Genomic DNA, 13,018 nt, shown 5'->3' on the forward strand with positions numbered 1-13,018 from the left:
GAACCTTTTCCAATTCCGATGAACCTTTTTCTAATTAGATGAACTTTTTTTCAAGTTTGTGAACTTTTCTTGAAAATTGATGAACTTTTTTTGAAATCTATGAACCTTTTCAAAATCGATGAACTTTTATTGAAAATAGATGAATGTTTTTCAAAACTTATGAACTTATTTTAAAATTGATTAGATCTTTTCAAAAACGATGAATGTTTTTCAAAGTCAATGAACTATTTTTCAAAATTGATGAACCTTTTCCAACTTTGTGAACTTTTTTCAAGTTTGTGAACTTTTTTGAAATTGTTGTTTGTTTGTAATTCATGAAAAATCTTTGAGTTCGTGGTTTGTTTTGAGATCTGCGAACTTTCAAATATTATTCACATTTTTTCTTCAAAAATCATGTTTTGCTAATTTCTATATGCAGTAAATAGCGTGGCTATACTTACTTCTTATATAGTTTGCGCCCTAATGATTCACTTATGTTTGTTTGGTCGCTATTAATGAATTTTCCGCTATGCTGCGTGTAGTGGAATTGGCCAGCTTTGAAACCAGCCCAACGAAGGAACGTGCAGGCGCCGAGTTCGGTTCCTACAACAACTGTTGACACCCAACGCCCTAAAGCCCCGGGGTTCCTATATGGCGCATAGGTCGCCCCGTACCACTGTAGCGCGTACCCCCTGCCTCTTTCCTTCCGTTATCGGGCCGGCCCAGTTCGCTTCCCTTTCTCTGGTTCTGCCGGTTTTGGGAAGGTTCTAGAACCTTCCCAGAACCTTTTTTTAATGTTTTCTATACTGGTTTTTTCCGTTTTTCTGTTCTTTTCCATTTTTCTTTCGTTTTTTCTTTTTCTTTTTTGTTTTTTCTTTCCTTTATTTCTGTTCTCTTCTTCTTCACTTTTTGACTATTTTTGGCATTTTTTATTTCGAATTCGTTAACAACTTTTTTTGTTTATCGAATTCAAAAAATGTTCAACCATGCAAATAAATGTTCAACAATCCAAAAAAATTTCCATCTAATTCAATTTTTTTGTTCATCAGACTTAAAAAATGTTCATAAAAATTCAAAAGTTGTTCACCAAACTAAAAAAATGTCACCGGTTTATTTTTTCCATTGAATTTTTTGTTCATCAGATTCAAGAAATGTTCATCACATTCAAAATTTGTTCACTGAGTTAAAAAATTGCTCATCATTTTTTCAAAATAATGTTCATCGAATGCAAATTTTGTTCATAATTTTTTCCAAAATTTTTGTCTACCACAAATTTAGTTCTTCAAATTATTTTTTTTTCATCAAATGCCAAATTCGTTCATCGATGTTCAAAATATGTTCATCAAATTCAAAAAAAGTTCATTTCTTTGGAATCATGAACACTTTTTACAAATACGTGAACATTTTTTTAACCATGAACATTATCTTAAATTCAAGATAATTTTTTGTAGTCATTGACATTTTTTGCAAATTCATGAACATTTCGCGAATGCATGAACCTTTTGAGATCATGAACATTTTTTAAATTTGTGAACATTTCTTAAATTTCATGAACATTTTTTGAATTTCCGAGCATATTTTTGAAATAATGTTTTTTTTCGAAATCATGTTTTTCTCTCTCCAAAATTAGCAATTTTTACTGAAATCTAGAAGCCGTTTGATATCCTGAATTATTGAAAAAAATAGAAAAAAACGCAAAGTAAAAGACGAAAAGAAAACAGACGGTGTGCCGGCCGCACATGGGAGCTCTCCTAAAGCCCCGCCATCGTAACACACAAAAATCACGTCGATGCAGCCTGTCACAAAAGAATTGTGGGCACCACAGATACTGTGAGTAGAGACACGGTTGGGACGTTTCCAGGCAGCTCAGCCCTTGTTATCGGAGGTGTTGACGATCCTGCGATTCTAGAGACAATTGCGTGCAGGGAGCCCTTACGTTGGCACAAGACCTCAACCTCTATGACCTAGTGATTGCATTGGACGCAAAGGAAGTGGTTGGAGCTATCAATAAAGTTTGTCAAGGCAAGAACGGTGCAATCATCGTGAGATTAATAATTTAGCAAGCTCTTTTAATTGTACTTTTAATTTTGAGGGTCATGCCGTCAATGTTGGGGCACATAGTTTAGCCAGTTTACACTTTCATTGGGTCTGTGGCATCATGTTTGGTTTGGCCAATCCCATGACGAGATTTGTATCCCACATTCTGTGGTTTTTGCTCTTGATTTACCGCCGAGGAAAGCTCGCGTGCCCTTGTCTGAAAAAAAAGGAAGCTCACGTGCTTGTAGAGCATGTTTTTTTTTTGCTTTACTGAGTGAAAAGTGGCTGCGGGTCCTACTTGATGGTGGTCGTCGTCGGCGATGCTTCGAGGCGGAGTTGTGTTGTCAGTGCTCCGTGATGTCTAACATGTTTGTACGTATGGAAATAAAAAGTGGCATGTCTTTGTTTGGTTGGGCTTATTTGTTTTGCACTCTGGCTTAAAAGCCACATATATATAGGCTCCCTACATCAGCCTTCATCGACATACGATCCAGTCTTAATGTTCTCGAGCTCAGCGCCGACACCGCATGGGGGCGTTTCTACTCCGGTGCTCCCCCTACCAGGTTGAACGCGAGTGGGAAAACCACAAGGACGGTCCAGATGCGTCGATGGCGGTTCGTAACGAGGGGCACGATAGTCATTTCAGGTGGGCGTAGCGCGCGCGTAGACAAGTCGTAGAGCGCTGTATGAGCCCGCGCCGGCCCGTGTACAATTGTATGCCGGACGTGTAGATGTATTATACGCTGACGGTTCCGTTTCCCCGCGGTCGTGCGCGTGCACGTGTGCGTGGATATTTTCCCAAAAAGGCCCCTAGTATAAGAGGAGGGGAACTGGCACCGGCCGCATCGCCCACCCCACTTCCCCCAAATCGCCTCCCTCTCCCTCCTCTCTCCTCTGCCTCATCGTCTCCCTCACCGGCCACCCCACCTGCTCGCTCACCACCACCGCCCCCTCTCTCCTCCTGCTTGCTTCTGGCTCGGATGGAGCAAGGCCGTGCGAAGCCGCCGTCGCAGACGGAGATCTGTAGAGGACGGGCGCGGAGACCGTGGCAAATGCCGTGCAGGCCCTCATCGGCGGTGCAGGTGCAGGAGGTGCTGCATCCCCACGCGCTGGATCGGTCGCTGCGGCGGCGGATGTGGAGGAGAAGAAGGTGTCCGTGGCGGACTCCGCCGTGCCGGAGCTTGGCGTGACGGCGTCGAACGACCCGTCTCATGGACCCGCGGAGGCCGGCGGCGAGCACGTGGACCTGCAGGTAATCCTTGCCAACAGTCCCCTCCGTTTCTAGTTACCCCCATTAAGCAGTAGATTTAGGTGTTAGGTTTTTGTTGTTGTTGCTAGTTACTGCATCGATCCCCTTCTGATAATTAGGGTTTTTAGATGTTTGATTGATTTATAGTGAAGGTTAAGTTTGGATTCTGTGATTGAATCATCCAGTAGATCTATGATTGGATTCAGTTTGGATTGTGTGATTGATTCATCCCCTTCTGATAACTAGTTAGGGTTTTTTAATTAGATGTTTAGTTGATTTTTTTTGTATTGGATTCAATTATAACCACTGATATGTAGAATCTATGATTGAATCATCCAGTAGATCTATGATTGGATTCAGTTTGGATTCTGTGATTGAATCATCCCCTTCTGATAACTAGTTAGGGTTTTTTAATTAGATGTTTAGTTGGGTTTCTTTGTATTGGATTCAATTATAGCCACTGATATGTAGAATCTATGATTGAGTCATCCAGTAGATGTAGTAGTTAGGGTTATTTTGTATTGGATTAATTTATAGGAAGTTATATGTAGAATTTGTGATTGAATCATCCAGTGGATGTAGTAGTTATGGTTTTTTAATTAGATGTTTAGTTAGGTTATTTATATTAGAATCCGGATTGACGCATGTTCTTAGATTCTGTTCTGTGCTGGATATGTTGTTAGATTTGTTGTACATATTTCCTCAGTGGGCCACGGCAGGGGCCGAGCAGCCATCCAGTGTATCTATTAAAGTTGATATTGTACAAATGAGGTTTAAATCCTACTTCCTTCATTTGAAGTCTATCAATTAATTGTTGAAATGAACCACTACAAAAAAGTACACTTCCGTGATGATACGTGTTTGTCACAGTAGGTCGTGTTTTTTGTCATGCATGTACATCCATGACGATTTTATGACAGAATCAAGATAGTCATACCTGTGCTGTCGTAGAAGTGTTCCATGTCATTACCAAAATTATCATCACGGAAGTGTCCACTTCCATGACGATAAATCGCGCACCACAGAAGTGCTTTCGTCAAGGGTGACCGACACGTGGCATCCACCATAACGGAACACCATTAAGCTATCAGGTTGGGTTTTGGATCCGATAACCCGTTAACAGCCCGGACCAATGGGAAATTTCCACGTGTAAAATTCTGATTGGCCGAAGGGAACACCTGTCAGCTCGTCAGTGGGCCAGTTGTCGCCCGTCCATTGGAGGAGACATGCCTATGATACGTCAACACGTGGCTGGGCCCAACAGAGGCTCATATAGGTTAAAAAGGCCGGCCCAGTCAAAGGCCCGTAGTACTTAATCAGGTACTAGTGGGCCAGCCCAATAACGGCCTGCTTAATAAAGGCCCATTTACAACCCGAAGACAGATCTGGCCCGTTAATTGTTCGGCCAAAATTTGGGCCCATTTATGGCCCGAAGCCAGATCTGGCCCGTTAATTGTTCGCCCAATAATTGGGCCCATTTGCGGCTCGGAGCCAGATCTGGCCCGTTAATTGTTCGCTAAATATTTGGGCCCAACTATGGCCCATTGACATTCGGCCTGTTAGAGGCCTGATGTAGACATGGGCCCATTTCAGCCGGTGTGACTTTCGGCCTGTTTGAGGCCCGATGTAGACATGGGCCCATTTCAGCCTGGTGTGACTTTCGGCCTGGGAATGGCGCGTGCTGCCCATGGGCCATATATGGTCCGACGGGACATCGGGCCCACTAACGGCCCGTGCTAAAGGTGGCAACAGTTAAACCCAACGTGACTTTGGGCCTGTTAAAGGCCTATCGCGTAATTCGGCCCGTTGATGCATGTACTAAGCTTTCGGCCTCTTAAAGGCCCATGATATCAGTGGGCCAACTAAGGACCGAGATATGTTTTGGCCTGGTAACGACCCGTGAGCTAACTGGGCCCAAAAAGGCCCGGTCTACATTTCAGCTTGCTGAAGGCCCATCGACGACTAGTGAAAATTGAGGCCCAACATGCATTTTGGCCTACTAAAGGCCCGTGGTTTCATCTCGGCCATAACAGGCTAGTACAATATTCAGCCTGTTAATGGCCCAACTAAAATATAGGTGGACAAAAGGCCCAACTAAAATATAGGTCGGTGTAAGTTTGGGCCTGGCGCAATGTGTGAAGGCCCCAATCATTCGGGCCCAAGAAAGACGCAGGCCAACCCAATTGTGGCCCGCTAAAAACCAGGCCTGTTAGAGTCGAATGTTTCGGCCCGGTCGACTACATCTGATTTTTTTTTTCAGATAGCGAATGATGGCAGTAACTAGTAGGAATTCAGAACAAACCTACTCTATACAATAAACAAATTACGGCATAGTAACTAAGAATAAACCTACACTATACAATAAAGGATTTAAGGTATATTACATCCACTGGGCATCGAAGTTCGCCACCAGTGATCATAAAGCGCAACGAAGAAGCAGATTACAAAAACTGGGCACCATTGCAGCGTAACAAAATAATACTGAACCGAGACGACTTCCAAGACAGTTCAAGAAAGGTTAGCCTTGCCGGGGAACTGCTGCGCAAGCTGCTGAGCAAGGCTATGAGACCGGCCTAGCATGTCGGTCATAGCTTCCAGGTGTAGCTGTTTAGCGATGAGGTTCTCATTGGTGTTCTCCGCAATCTTTCTTAGAGATAGGAATTCAAGTCGAAGTTGAGTTGCATAATGCCTTTCTCCTAGAACTTGGAAGTGAAGAAGTCGAACTGATTCAGACAACGAATTCTGTGAGCTTGTCTAACTGCTAGTCTCAAGTAACTTAGACACTGCATCAAGACAAGACTTTGAGGTTGTCTCGCTATCTTCAAGATGTTTTGCTTTCTTTGTTGCAATATATGTTGGGTTTGTCTCACAGCCTTCAGCAGACTTGTGCATGCCATCAGGCATATCACCCTGAAACAAAGTAGAGAGATGACAGGTTTTGCACGTGTATAAACAAAGATGATAGATGTGCTGTCAATTCCATCCAATTTCAAGTTAGAAAATAAAGAGTAAGTTCAAAATATCAATAGCATAATTTGGCATTGTTCATAATGCGGGGAGCTTCACCACACTACTGGATTACCATGTCAACATAACAAGCATAGATGAAGGGCAAATAAAATCATTGTATCTATTTTGGATAATGTGCATGGCATGTTGTTCATATCATCAGCCACATCAGTAAGATAAAACAAGAGATGACAAGGTGCAAACGTGGGCTGCTTCACCACACACTGGATTATGGATCCACAAAAAAAAGCATACATATAGGGAGTATTAAGTAATGTGCATGGTATGAATAAGGAATTTGGTTTTACAAGTAAAACTTAGAACTTACGATTCTTGCGAACACATTTTGGTAGAAACAACAAAGTAAACAATAGTAAACGATAGGGAGTGTGAGAAAATTAAACAGCAGTTGAGGATAAAGGCTTTAGAAGGATTGACTTACATTAACATTTAACACCGGCTTTATAATGCCCTTCTCCATGTCAAGGGAAGGATAACTCAAGAATTTCAGCACATAATCTTCTTCATAAGCATTGCCTGTACTCTACATTTTGTAGAGAGTAATTATAGATATGATAATACTCAAAGGGATAGAGGATAATGAAGATAAGATGCAGATTGATGCTACATAATCAACTACCAATCCCTAGAAGTACAAGCTTTACATGACAAAATATACTGACAAGAGCAATGGGCTACACTTCTGCACTGGCATTGTCTGTATTCTACTTGTTGGTAAGATTAAATATAGATCTGATCTTTTTTAGTAAATGGTGGGCGGGGGAGATAAGATGCAGAATGCTACACAATGAACCAATCCCTCTTCCCATAATACAAGAGTGTTTTGAACACTGATGTAGTGTACAAAACGTTCCTATATTATGGGACGGAGAGAGTAGCTGTTAATGTAAGTACAGTGATAGACCACGTTCAGTCCTTACAAGAGGACTGCAGAGCTAAACCTCTTCAAAAGCATTGGGTTGATTCTAAATTTATGTAAGAGTCCATACGGATCTTATAATGTCCACCAAATGGACGATTACAAGGCTAACATGTGCAGTGATGCTACATAATCAAACAACTATGAAAGTAAGTATGGTCATACAGGGCAAGAGGTACTCACAAGAGCAATGTAGTGTGCAGTATAGTTACGAGATTCTGTGGTCCCTTGAGAACGAATGTTCTTATGCTAATAGTTTTCGTACAAGTGAGACATTAAGGCAAATGCAGAAATGTAGTTCAAATTGTGATGTGATATCATAGACAGTACCTTACGCTGCAGCCGAGACCAATGTGTAACAAGATTATTCCAGTCACCATCGGATAAATGTAGCACCGGAGACTTTACAGAAATTTTGTTCAGAGGCTTGCCATTGAAGTGCGCTTGCCTCAGGAAGGAACGATACTTCATCAACGAGTGCTTGAAAAGCGCAACCAACCCTTGCTCGTCTTCACAATCCAGTTTGCTCCTTGCCTATTTAAAAGAATGAAGTCTTGTGTCTTATGTCAGCAGAAACATATGCAGTAATGACCATGAATAACATTAGTACATTACTTACGCATAAGTTGCGGAGGAATACTGGAAATTGTTCTGTGTCTGCTGTATAATCTTTCCATGAAGGAAAGATGCACACAAAGTTCCTGACAACAACATAAGCTTCGTCTTTTAAACTGGGAAGAAATGGAACAGGGGTCCTATTTGCTGCAATTGGGGCTCTCTCTAGTTCGAAAAGGGATTTGGCAACTGGATTTGGTGTACTCTTTGCTGGAATGGGGGTTTTGCGTCGTAGAGCTGGTGCTATGTCAACTGGCATAATCATACTGTTTGCTACAGTTGGACTCTGCTGAGTTGGGGCATCAGAAATGACCAGTGTAGTAGGGCTAGAGTCTGCTAGAGTTGGGGTGTTTTGTGGGTCAGGTGATATTGCAACTACACCTAATGGGCTATTTGATTTATCAGGTGCCACTACCTTTTCCAAATACTTTGCTTGTGCTCCTCCACGATCAGCAATCTCCCTCTTCCTTTTGAACGTCTGATACACAAGAACAACATTTGAATGGATAAATTATGGTATGATGATAGATGGAATATGTACTGAAAATGGATAGGCAGGGCGTATTCACATACACGATGTGTAAACTAAGCTAGTGGCAGTTCAACAAAGTAGAAGCAATGCAAAGCATCAGTTGCAAGATATGTGTGAGCAATGTAACCTTGGAAAGTTCGAGCAAGTACCTTGATGGGTGAATAAGATAGGGCATCTTCCTCTGACTCCTCCACTAGGGAGCTACATTGACTTAGGTCTCCCTCTAGCTCAGAATCACTGTTAGGATCATATTCTGAGCATGAATCTGTAGGTGGAGAGCGTTTGCATTGCATTGCATCCAGACTTGATTCCAGTCCCTTAATGCCAAGTTTGACAGCCATGGCATTGTTCTGCTTTATTCTTCTCATGCATGCAAGCTCATAATCATTATGATGCGGTTCAGAATCTGAGATTCATGAAAACATAAAAAGTAGTCAGATTATCTATGGAATGCATTGCGGATTCAACTCGAAGAGTGTCTCCCTATAAACCCTGCATATGCAAAGTTCACCCCCAACCATGCTGACCAGACCACACACAGAAATACAAACCCCTTATGTCTCTATAACAGGCAGGCACACATTTCAAAACTGAAGTAGGAACATTAGAATCATATGAAATTTGTATTTTAACAAATAAACTAAGCAATTATGAGTGGCATAATGTTTACTTCAAGGGTGGAGTGTTGGTAGTGCGACACAAAGCAAGTAGGCAGATTGTATTCCATGTAAAAGATCAAAACCTATGTAAAAGCGGGAAATGACACTTTCTTTCTATACAATACAGTGTTCGTTGCCCACACATGATGGAAGAGATCACATAGAGAAATACTATTCACTCATGTCTACGGTTCCAGTATTTAGAAACAGGGTGGTCCACCCTAAAAGAATATTGACAACAAATATGACAAGGCAAGCATAGATGTAGTGAATCAATCATTTACTTGTGAGCTTACTAGGACAAGTATGAAGAATTGTAACTGCAGTAAGAGACCGTCCAAAATCTGAATGAAGAAGTTTGTCTAGCACTTATTGTTTGCAACTAATCGACGTGAATAATTGAATATTATATCGAATGAGTAAGAAAGACAAGTAAAATTGTCAACAAACCTGGCTTGCGGTAGTAATCTGGGTCAATGTCACTACGACCAACAATCTAAAATGACTAGTGTCTGTTCTGAGGGCCGGAATATTGAAAACCCTGTGAACTTTAGAGGTACTAAAGATTACCGAAATACATCTGAACCAGTAAGTATAGGTAGCACTGAGCACACAACAAACCCTAATGACAGTCCTACCTAATGAGTAATGAATCAATTAGAAAATGGGTGATGAGGAGTGGCTGCTGAGTGTTGAGGACGTATCTCAGGATAAATCGGGTTGGCTTGGTGGGTGCTGCACGCCTGAGCCCTGAACGGACTGGGAAGGTAGGCACGGCGGCGCGCCCGGGCAGCGGTGACGCTGTTGGGCGAGCGGCTCCTGGCCTCCTGTTAGTCCGACGTCTCCTCCTAGAGTCATGCCGTCCGAGGACGGCAAGTCGCCGGCGAGGCAGGTGGCTGGGGGCAAGTAGAGATCGAAAGCGCGCAACAGAACAGAGGGGAATCGGGGCCTGGGACGACCCAAAATCCCAGGGTGGGCCGGCCCACCATGGGCACCCTGTAGAGATACACACCCGAGCGGCGAACATGCATTTTCGAAACTAATTTAGGAACATTTAGCCGACCAATTAAACAACTTTGTTTTAATAATATCAGATTCATATTTGAACAACTAAGCTTGTTTAGCTTGATGGGTGGAGCAGTGTTATTATGACATGAAGCACGTATTCTGATCGTATAGTGATCATAAAAGGGGGAAACTCTAAGCATATTTTTTAGCAAAAGAGGGTTTCCCCTCCGATTTCTATTAAAGAAACCAGCACGGAACCAACATGATCAATTAAACCCTAAGCATGATCAATTAAACTTTATTATGGCTGTGCCATGGCAGATTTGAAGCTGCAAACCGAAGAAATGATATTTAGCATCCATTGTTTGCTTCGAACTAAGAACTAAATTCTAAGAGCTGAAAAGAAAGTAGAGTAACCAAGTTAAGATCTATTTTCTGGTTGAGATCACAAAGTTGAGGAGATATGAAGTACCACCTCTCTTGCGGCGTCGTGTAGGCATCCGGGGTGCGATGGCTGTCGGTGGCGTTGAAGCAGATCTGCGACGGTAGACGGGTGCATCGGGGGATAAGTCCCGTTGCGGTGGAAGAGAAGGTCGTGTGAGCGGCCCCGGCAAAGAGGACGACGGCGCGATGAAGCGAGAGGATGTCATGCAAGGCTATTGGTCCGTCGTCGTGGATGAGAAACGTCCATCTCTAGCAGTGGACGACGCGGTCTTGGTAGGCGCTTCGGCATGGTGGAGGACGGTGGTGATGGATGTGGTGGAGGACGACGGCGATGGATGGGGTGGCGGACAGAGGCTGGTGTGGGGATGGGGTGTTCTAGCACGGACGGTGTATGAATCGGAAAATGGAGGGAGAGGTACGGGGAACCATGTTTTTGGGACGCGCCTGTCTGAAATATGGAAAAGTTACGAACTTAGCCCCCCGTTCAAAATTTGGACGTCTCGTCGGTTGGGGATAGGACGGTAATCTTGCATCTCGCCAATATTTGCCCAGAGCGATTTCAAGTGAGGAGAGGGTGGTTGGCGCCCATGGTTGGCGTCCATGATGTATGAATGGGGCTGACAAGTAGGGCGGTTGTGTCACGTCTGAGTGAAGTTACAAACCTGCCCCTATTGAAAATATTTGCCTACATCGATTTCGGTCGAGTCGAGTTTGTTTTGTCGCCCACCGTGTATGAATGGGGAATGGAGGGAGAAACAGAGGTCTTTCGGATGAGCTTGAATCAAATGTGTTTTGCCGCCCATGTTTGACGCCCACCATGTCGGAATGGGCTGAGAGGCGGTCGTGTCACGTCTAATTGAAGTTACTAACATACCCCTATTTAGAGCAGTGGAAATCGGGCCGATGGATTGTCCGTGTAATGGGTAGACAGTAATTTCCATCTCCCAGACACTTGGCTTCGGGCAGCCGACATGGGAGTGGACATTTTGCCGCTTCTTTCAAATTTTGGGACAATAAGCATCCACGTTTACCCTGGCAACTAAATTCGAATCCATTTTGTATTCCTATATCAATCTTTATAAATCATTCTACGTGTTTTTATATATCTTCAAAAGGACGACAAAGATGTATTCCACTGTCATATATGAATATGGTTTACAAATGGTGATACTCAAATTCAGAAGCTAGAATCCAGTTTAAGGTGAATTCAAATATTTGGAACACTTCATGTCCAACTCAAATGTCACACGCAACATAATGTGTACTCCCATCTAGATATGTACACAAGCGATGTATCAAGATTCAAATACCGAGTCAATCAACCAAGAATGTACAGAACTAACAGACATATAAACACTTATAGAGTATATGGATCAATAATATCAACTAACATACATAAGCCAGGCCGCTGTACTTTTTTTTGGCTACAACAATATCCTTTTTTAGCCAGCATCTTGGCCCTTTCCGATGCGTGCCACTTATGGTCCATCTATACTACTACTATTGCTGAATGCACATTCAGCCCGATTGACATATTTGTAGGTCTGGCACAACAATCCAAATGAAATGTCTCCGAGTCTTATCAATTAATACAGACTTGTGCTCAAATAAAATTACAAACCAAAAAACAAAAAAACAATTATTACAAGATCTCTAAAACAAATGGTTTGATTGATTACATGAACAAACAACACAAAGGTTATTCAACGATGGAAAGAACATTTCACCTATGATTTACCAAGTAGGAATTTAATTTCCTTTTTTCCTTCAGGACCTTAACAATCTGGTCAGTCTCAACTTGCTTCATTTTGAAATCCACCAAATATTTAATGGTTGTCTTGAGTACTGCTTGTGATTGTGCTGTTTGCTTCCTCAACATGTCAACTTCATCTCTAAGTGCAGAAGCAGAATCTCTTTCTACCACTAGTTTAGCCTCTAGAGAATTAGCAGTTGGCAATTCATAATGCACGATTGGGTCGGTGCCACTGCTGTGGGATGATGCAACGTCCATGGTGACCTCGCTCTTTGATCTTGGGCTAACCTGTTTTGCCATTAAAGTTCCGATTGGATTCAGAAAAGTTGAAGTTAGCAAAACATCTCAACTGGGAGTTATAACAGCAAACCAGTTAAACAAACAAGGAACTAAAGAGTTTCAATTGGATGCTGAAAAGTAGTTATTAACATCATTGTAACCCGCTGTTGCAGCAGCAAAGCAGTTAAACAAACAAGTAGATATTTAAGTTAAGGCAAACAGGTAATTCTTAACAGTAAGTATCAAACACATATCTAGGTGCAGTCTACAATATGATTAACAGGATGTGGCATTATGTAATCAGTAGCAAACTAAATTAAGCCAAGTAACGTAATTGAACAATTTTGCAATAAGTGGCTAACTAAAATTCCGAGAAGCAGGTAACTAAACTTACGCTAGTTCTTTGTACAGGCACACTACAACTTCTTTTTCGCTTACAAGGTTGTACGAAGGAGTCCATGGCATCAATTGCTTGGATACGCAGTCCCAATACTTCTTTCTTCCCACACTGCAT

Source organism: Triticum aestivum, chromosome 4B (genome assembly GCF_018294505.1).
Source record: "Triticum aestivum cultivar Chinese Spring chromosome 4B, IWGSC CS RefSeq v2.1, whole genome shotgun sequence".
NCBI classification, from domain to species: domain Eukaryota; kingdom Viridiplantae; phylum Streptophyta; class Magnoliopsida; order Poales; family Poaceae; genus Triticum; species Triticum aestivum.